Genomic DNA, 8,363 nt, shown 5'->3' with positions numbered 1-8,363 from the left:
TGCTTGTTCAATAAAATTTATTTATATAATTCTATACACGGGCTTGGGTAATATGAATAAGAAATGAAATGAAATAAAATGGGGTTTAACGACAAATCCATATATTATATATCACATGTATTATTATACTGTATATTGATGAACTATATTAGATTTTCGATAGAACGCAGTTAGAAGACGCCCACGCACCCACGCCAACCCCCATAACTCCACTTCAGACAGATGACATTGTTTGCAAACGTTTCTCAATCTTTTCTTCCGAACGCCCTTTTCTTTCAAATTCGTGGAATTTTCATTTGATCATAAGGGGAAAAAAAACTATCAAAATTGTCCCAATTTACGCTCGGACCAATCTAAGAGTTCTTTACTATTGAAGGAGGAAATGTAACGATTTTTAAAAAAAAAACAAAAAAAAAAAACGATCGTAAGGTTCTAACGTTTTTGTGGAGTTATCGTTCCAGTTAAAAATGGGTGTGATAGTTTATTTATTCGATTACAAAACGCGAAATTACTAGTTAAATTCGGGTCGTAAATTTTTCCGCGGATTTATCTTTCGGTTATGTGTTTACTCAGTCCGTCTTTCTGAGAAGTTGATTGTGCACATCAAGGGCCACAATCCTGGACTTGTGGACTGAACTTAGAAGTTCAAGAGTGGAAAATAAAACCGAGTACACAACACTCGTTAGCAAGACCTGTGACCGGACTAATGCAGTCGTAAAGGCAAATGGAACAATTAATGTGTTACGTTTTCATGGACTTAGGTATAGACCCGGGCCCTGTTTCTCGAAATCTTTAACTAAAGATAAAATCCAAATGATAGTAGATACTTCAATTTTGATTGGCTAAGCACTAAAATCAATCTAATATTATCCAATCAAATTACTAAAATTTGGATTTTATCTTTGTTAAAATTTCGTGAAAGATGTCCCACAGGCTCAGTGTGTGTGTGGGGGGGGGGGGGGAGGAGGGGGGCAGCAAATGGGCACAAAACCAAACCCAACTTTTCTATAATAAAATTTTGCGTAGTAGAATACGTTGCCGAGTGGTATATGTAATCAGTCCGCCGCTTGGGCGTTTTCGAGATATTCGGGGTCAAAGATCTAATGAGGTCATTTGCACTGAAAGTGGATGCGCAGCAATTCTTGTATACCTCCCCCCACCCCGCACTGGGCCCCCACACTAGTAACAGTTTCTAAGAAGGGAGTCAGGACCTCTTTCACTAGAAAGGAGCTGAAATGATGAGCTCTGACTATGAGTGATGTCTGTAGTATCAGTCAATATTGTACCAACCAGACAATACAACACTTGTTGAGTGGACAGTCTGTCACATATCGCCGAGAGTTGTCAGCAGCTGTTCGAATTTATGTGAATAAAATAAATTAGTACATTATATGTTCCATAAAAGTGAAAATAAAATCATAATTAGGGTTTCACACTGCGTAGCTTGTGTGAAACACTGTCGAATTCAATTTTTTTGTGTTTGAGAGAATCGATCTGTAATGCGTTTATGCGATCGGGAAATCATTATTACCACGTGTTACATTCAAATTTGCAAGACTAAAGCGTATCGTTCAAAGGAGATTCATATTCATAAACCTTTCAATATATAACCCAGAGGTGGTCAGGTACAAAACTCGGAAAACTCGGAAAATATTTTCCGACTTTTCCCTTCTCCGAGTTTTATGAAGTGACTCGATTGAAAACACAAAACTCGGAAAAAATTGTCCGACGTTTTGTTTCAAACTGAAATTGAAATTATATACACACCTCGTTTTCATCATTTCATCTTTTGGATGTCCTAGTTTTCGATCTCACCCAAGTTATCCCCGTAAAGGCGAGTTGAGTGCCTTTGTACATATTACAACCCTTACACACCATATCCAATGAAAAATATTTTATTTTGATACCTTTTGACCACTTTCCTAGTTTTCCGAGTTTTGTGTTTTCGTATAGGCCAAAATACAAAACTCGGAAAACTCGGATATTCGATTATAACTGCCATATTACATTATTTTGGTTAAAATATAACTGAAAAGTTACAGATTATGTCCAACTTATTAAATAGATGTATTACTACAACTACTTTCGCCAATTTAAAAAAAATAATATTTTTGAAAATTTTCCAACTTTTTCTCTTTCCGAGTTTTATGATTTGACTCGATTGAAAACACAAAACTCGGAAAGGTCGGAAAAAATTGTCCGACTTTTTTGTTTGAATAGAAAACTCGGAAAATATTTTCCGACTTTTCAGTTTGAAACAAAAAGTCGGACAATTTTTTCCGAGTTTTCCGAGTTTTGTGTTTTCAATCGAGTCAATTCATAAAACTCGGAGAGGGGAAAAGTCGGAAAATATTTTCCGAGTTTTCCGAGTTTTCCGAGTTTAGTACCTGACCGCCTCTGAGCTTTCCGAGTTTTCCGAGTTTTGTACCTGACCCACAGAGGAGTTTCATTTGAGTGGACTTTGTGTTGTGATAGTATTTGGCTAACAAAATGAAATGAAATGAAATAGGGTTTAACTGAAATGAAATAAAATGTCATGGGGTTTAACGTCCTTCTGTTCTGCTACGACTGGGCTAATGAAATGAAATTAAATGTAATGGGGTTTAACACGCTGTTGTTCTGCCCCGACTGGGCTTATGAAGAAGGGCATATGCCATACAGTGTGCTATGAGGGAAATTTGCCGAATTCCACCTGCCAGGGGATCTTTTACGTGCACGCAAATGTATACACGGGACCTCGGTTTTTCGCCCAATCCGAACGACTGACAAGGGGAAATCACGCCGGAAAAATGTAATGGGGTTTAACGTCCTATTGTTCTGCTCCGAATTGGGCTAATGAAAACCTGCTTACGCCATACAGCCTGCTATAAGTTAAACTTTGCCCGGACAGCGGCACTACGGTCTACTCTTATATCGAATTCCAACCGCCAAGGGATCTTTAACGTGCACACCAATGTGTACACGGGACCTCGCTTTTTCGTCCCATCCGAACGACTAGATAGCTGTCTTTGCCAGGCCCTCCGTCCTGCACCCCTGACGAGGGAAAAATGCCGATGAACGTTCTTGGCCAACATCTGGAGCGAACCCGCTACCTCCAGGCTGGCGAACCAACGTCTTACTCACTTAGCTACTGTGGTTCTCCATTTGGCTAACACTGTCTCGTTATAATTATTTGATATTATGTTGTTGCATAGTTGCTACATATCTCAGTTGTTTACTGAAAACAATTCAGATCGCTCACACATAGATTTCAAAAGTCAAATGTATATATGTAATATTTTATACCCAGATATCAAAAAACCTTTACGAACAATGGAATGATTTTTTAAAAAAAAAACGATAGCTGAATTGTTAGCATTTTAGTTATCTAAGACAGTGATACAGATGGAGGTGTGAAAATAATAAAATAATCGTAGACTGTAAATGACCATAAATTACCTAAATTTAGAACGTGTCGTTTTAAATGATTTTATTCTGAAAGATCCGACACGTAAAAAATATTCATTAATTATTGTGAGCCATTGAACGGAACATGTGCTAAATCAGGGTATTACAGGTCATTCAATTTGCTTCAAACGTTTCATAATTCATTAATTAAACATACATCCACAATCAACTCTCTAGAACATCGGGTGAAATGAAACACGGTGGCCATAATAACTTGATTTACAAATGGATAACCGAGACCTTCTTTAAAATCGCAAGGATGGTAGCAATGAAAATCGAGACTATGAAAAACTTTCGACATTTATAACTCCGCTCAGAATAAAGTAATTTGACTGAAAGTTTCAATATATTCCATTGTCTTTATATAATATTTGTAAACTATTTTAGCAAGAACTGCAGGTCTTTATCTAAATCTTACATAATGCACCTTTAGATAAACACCAAACAGGGCGGCATGGAATTATAAACAAAACATTATTCGGCTTTAATTTTAATGATGTTTTCAAGAGGCTTCCATATAAAAGGGTAGACTTATTATTCAAATTTATAGACAATTACCCATAGCATAATAAAGTAGGCGATATCGACCTTGCAGATTATGAATATAGTTTTAACATTATTTATAAACAGACGGTCAATCGCGAAATATTTAATTGATTGAAGAATATATTAACACACTATTCCATTTAATTATATTTCAACAATTCACTAAATATACAATCTCAAGCAAATGTAACCCCCATAATTATTTCAGGATCAAAAGACCATCTGCTAAAAATCAACACAATTACTCATTATGCAAATTTTATTCTGATTTACGTATATGTACAGATGCAGCATTTTCAAATCACCAGAAAGTTTAATAGAACTCAAGAAATAACTTACAAGAAATACAAGATGAAGATGTTATGTGTGTTCTTACTATTGGGCTGTGTGGCTGTATCATTGGCTGCATCTGGTCGCTGCAATGAACCTTGTGAATTCAACCCGTGCGTGAATCAAGAAAGAAAACCTGGACACTGTTGTGCATATTGTCCCCATGGTGAGCAAATATCTATTTTAGATTAATTCGTAAATATACATTATGTAAGATTTAGATAAAGCGCTGACAGTTCTCGTTATAATAGTTTAAAAATAGACAATGAGAAAGGACTATATTGAAAATTTCATTCAAATTACTTTATTTTGAGCGTGGGTTAATGCAATAAATAAGAAGGTTAATATAATAACACGTAATGGGTTAATACAATAAAAAAAACTATAGGAGGTTAATATAATAACACGTAGTGGGTTAATACAATAAACAACTATATATTATGGGGTTTATATAATAACAAGCAGTGGGGTGAGTGGCGGGTAATATACTATTCAAAAAAAGTAGGGGATATTTGATTTTGGGGGCATAATACTAAAATATGCAAATGACTACGAAAAAAGTCACTATAGAACCTAACAGAAGAAACATTTCCAGTTACATGTGACGCCCAAACGCACCAATAGCTACCGCAGGGAATGCATGTGATGCTTGGGATCATCATGGGGGTCCAACCCAAGATTTGCACGACTCTGACTTTGAATGTTACAGTCATTGTGGCATTGAATTCCAGGGTGGAAACATCAGTTTAATTGTTTTAGTGACCAGAAAACAAATTTTGATATGCGTCGGCTTACCCAAAATGAAAGGTTACGTGCCCTTGGCATGCTACAGATCGGCACAACACAGGCGGTTGTGGCGCGGACGATGAATGTTTCTCAGTCTGTCATAAGCAGGCTATGGTCCAGATACCGTGATACACAATATGTACAGGACAGACCACGCTCAGGTCGACCAAGGGCGACAACTCAAGCCCAGGATCGATTTATCCGTACCTTGGCCTTGAGAAATCGTGTCATCACACAAATCAGATCAGCGCTCGTCTTCAAACAGACACTGGTGTGAGAGTGAGTGGCCAGACGATTCGGAATCGACTGCATAGGGGTCACCTTCGCGCCCGACGTCCTCGCGTGATCCCTTGTTTGAGAGATCATCACATTCAGGCAAGACGTCGTTGGTGTAGGGATCGTCAACACTGGGATAATCGACGCTGGAGCAATGTGATGTTTTCAGATGAGTCAAGGTTCACTGTTGATTTTTTGGACAGACGTAGGAGGGTGTGGCGTCGTCGAAACGAGCGCTTCCAAGACGTTAACGTCATCAGACATGATCGATTTGGGGGTGGTTCTGTTATGGTGTGGGGAGGCATCACTGTTGCTGGAAGAACGGCTTTACATGTTGTTGCAGGGCGTGTTACAGGCCAGTACTACCGGGACAACATCTTGGCAGTCCATGTTGTGCCGTTCGCACGACGTCATGGCCGCCGTTTCATCTTCCAGGATGACAACGCAAGATGTCACAGGGCCAGGATCGTTACAGGTTACCTCCAACAACAGAACATCACCACATTACCTTGGCCAGCACTGAGTCCCGACCTCTCCCCCATCGAGCATGTCTGGGACATGCTTGGACAGAGGTTACGTCAACGTCAACAACGTCCTGCCAATGTCCAAGAACTTGCTGCTGCGTTGCAACAGGAATGGGACAATCTGGACCAAAATGACCTTAGACGTCTCATTAGGAGTATGCCACGTCGGATCAATGCTTGTTTGGCAAACAGGGGAGGATTTACCCGTTACTGACTTGGTTGTGATGCTGTGGTAACTTTGCTGTTTGACCCCGGGTATCATTTTACCCTTATAATGGTCAGTCTGTGCCTTACTTAGTCTAACGATCATTTGGAATAAATCGATGAATGTGAACTTCATTTCATTTTGTCATTTGTTTCTTCGTCAGTTTCATTAGGTGACTTTAATAACACTTAAAAATCAAATATCCCCTACTTTTTTTGAATAGTATATAATAAACACATTGTGGAACAATACAATAAAAGCTTATAGTAGGTTAATACAGAGAGAGAGAGAGAAAAAAAAATGGGGTTTAACGTCCACTCGACACAAACTAGGTAATTTCGGGACTAACATATGGTTTAATTTTATTTACATAATTCGCTTGTGCGTAGGGGTCTTTAGCAGTGGGAGGAAACCGGAGGACCCGGAGAAAACCCGCGAGGTTGGACAGGCGACCCTACTCCTTGTCACGTACAACCAGGTTAATACAGTAAACACACAATGGGTTAATACAATAAATACGTAATCTTTGAGATGCATTTAGTAACTCATGGATAGAGCAATAAACTATAACACATACTTATGGAAAAACAATAAGTATGTGTTATAGGTTAATAAATACGAAGTGGGTTACTACAATAAAAACCTACAGTAGATTACTGTAATAAACACGAAATGGGTTAATACAAAGTAGATTACTATAATAACAGGTAACAGGTTAATAAAATAAACGCTTATAGTAGGTTAATACAATGACACGTAACGGGTTACTTAGTTATTATTGCAAAATATGAATATTGGTTGAATATAGACAATTTTCTGACAAATAACTTGATGCTTTAGAGAAAATAGCCAGTTCTATGCTGAACATGGCTTATTTTGCACTGAAAAAAGAAAAATCCTTTACGCCCCCCTTCCCCACCCATTAGACAGACCTATGTTGACTTTTAAAAATCCATTTAGAACTTTATCTAAATACGACCCTTTAATAGTGTCATTTGTATTGTTTTATTATTACAGGTCCTAACTGTAACGCCTAACTGTCTAACTGTTAGACAGACCTATGCTGACTTTTAAAAATTCATTTAGAACTTTATCTAAATACGAACATTAATAGTGTAATTTGTATTGTTTTATTATTACAGGTCCTAACTGTTTCGCCGGAGGTCGGGTAATTAAAGGTTCGGGAGATACAGTAACAGTTGTCAATGGAAAGAAATGTCGGTGCTCCAGAAAGGATGAAGCTGGTTATGAAACTAATGACGGTGTTTGTGAAGATTCCTAATTATTGTCACTTATCTGCACGCACAATAAACGATTAAGACATTACATATATACACCGTTTTAAATAAAAGAAAAGTAAATTTAGTTAAATGTCGTCTAATTTTCTTGTTTTTTTTATCTGATTCGCCTTGTAACACCATATTTTTAGCATAGGCGACTGTAACGTGGAAATATAATATCAGTAGTTATGCATGTAATATACAATGATTTGAATCATTGGCACACATGCTTTATTAATTTATTTTATAACCGATTATGTTTTGCTTTCTTATCTAAAGTCTCGATATGATATGGAATGAAATGGGTTTATGTCCTACTGAATCTGACTGAACAGATTCTCGGCCAATGCAGGGATCGAACACCCGACCTCAAGGCTAGCGAGCCAGCGTCTTACCCACTTAGCCACCGTGATCCCCCTGGATTGGCGTAGTTTAATTTTTCAGATATAGCTACTCATATTGCAAAATACATATAGATATCCCAATGATTTTAAAGATGAATTATGCAAGATTTAAGCAAAAAGCTGACAGTTATTATAATAGTTTAAAATAGATAATTAAAAAAGAATATTGAAAATTCCAGTCAAATTACACCATTCTGGGCGAAGTTATGTTGAAGAGTAGCGCAGCCTCGATTTTCATTGCTACTGTTGTTACGTTAATAAATCAAGTTATTAAATATTATTTATTGTGTCGATTTTATCTCGACATACCGACAAATTCAGAAATAATATACGAAACTGTCATTCATGTACCGTTACAAGCAGCCATTCTGAACACAGAGACCTTATACAGAGAAAATACAACTTTGCTAGCATCAACACAACTAATATATTCCTGACTCTGATATATCGTTTCCTCGCGACCTTTATGCTTTTATAAATCATATGTTCGATTAAAAATAAATTTAACCATTTAAACATAAAGTAACACCTGTCAATTGTTAAACGTGCAACATGCTGTGGTTTG

The 8,363-nt window shown here is 37.3% G+C and overlaps 1 long non-coding RNA gene across 1 annotated transcript; it reads left to right on the top strand.

The window, feature by feature from the left end:
- The first annotated feature begins 4,206 nt into the window (after positions 1-4,206).
- Positions 4,207-7,489, top strand: LOC126807721 (uncharacterized). Its single transcript, XR_007674155.2, has 2 exons — positions 4,207-4,489; positions 7,257-7,489. It is a non-coding gene; the product is annotated as an uncharacterized LOC126807721 (long non-coding RNA).
- The last annotated feature ends 874 nt before the right edge of the window (positions 7,490-8,363 follow it).

Source organism: Patella vulgata, chromosome 9 (assembly GCF_932274485.2).
Source record: "Patella vulgata chromosome 9, xgPatVulg1.2, whole genome shotgun sequence".
NCBI classification, from domain to species: Eukaryota; Metazoa; Mollusca; class Gastropoda; family Patellidae; genus Patella; species Patella vulgata.
This window is presented reverse-complemented; position numbering and strand designations above follow the sequence as displayed.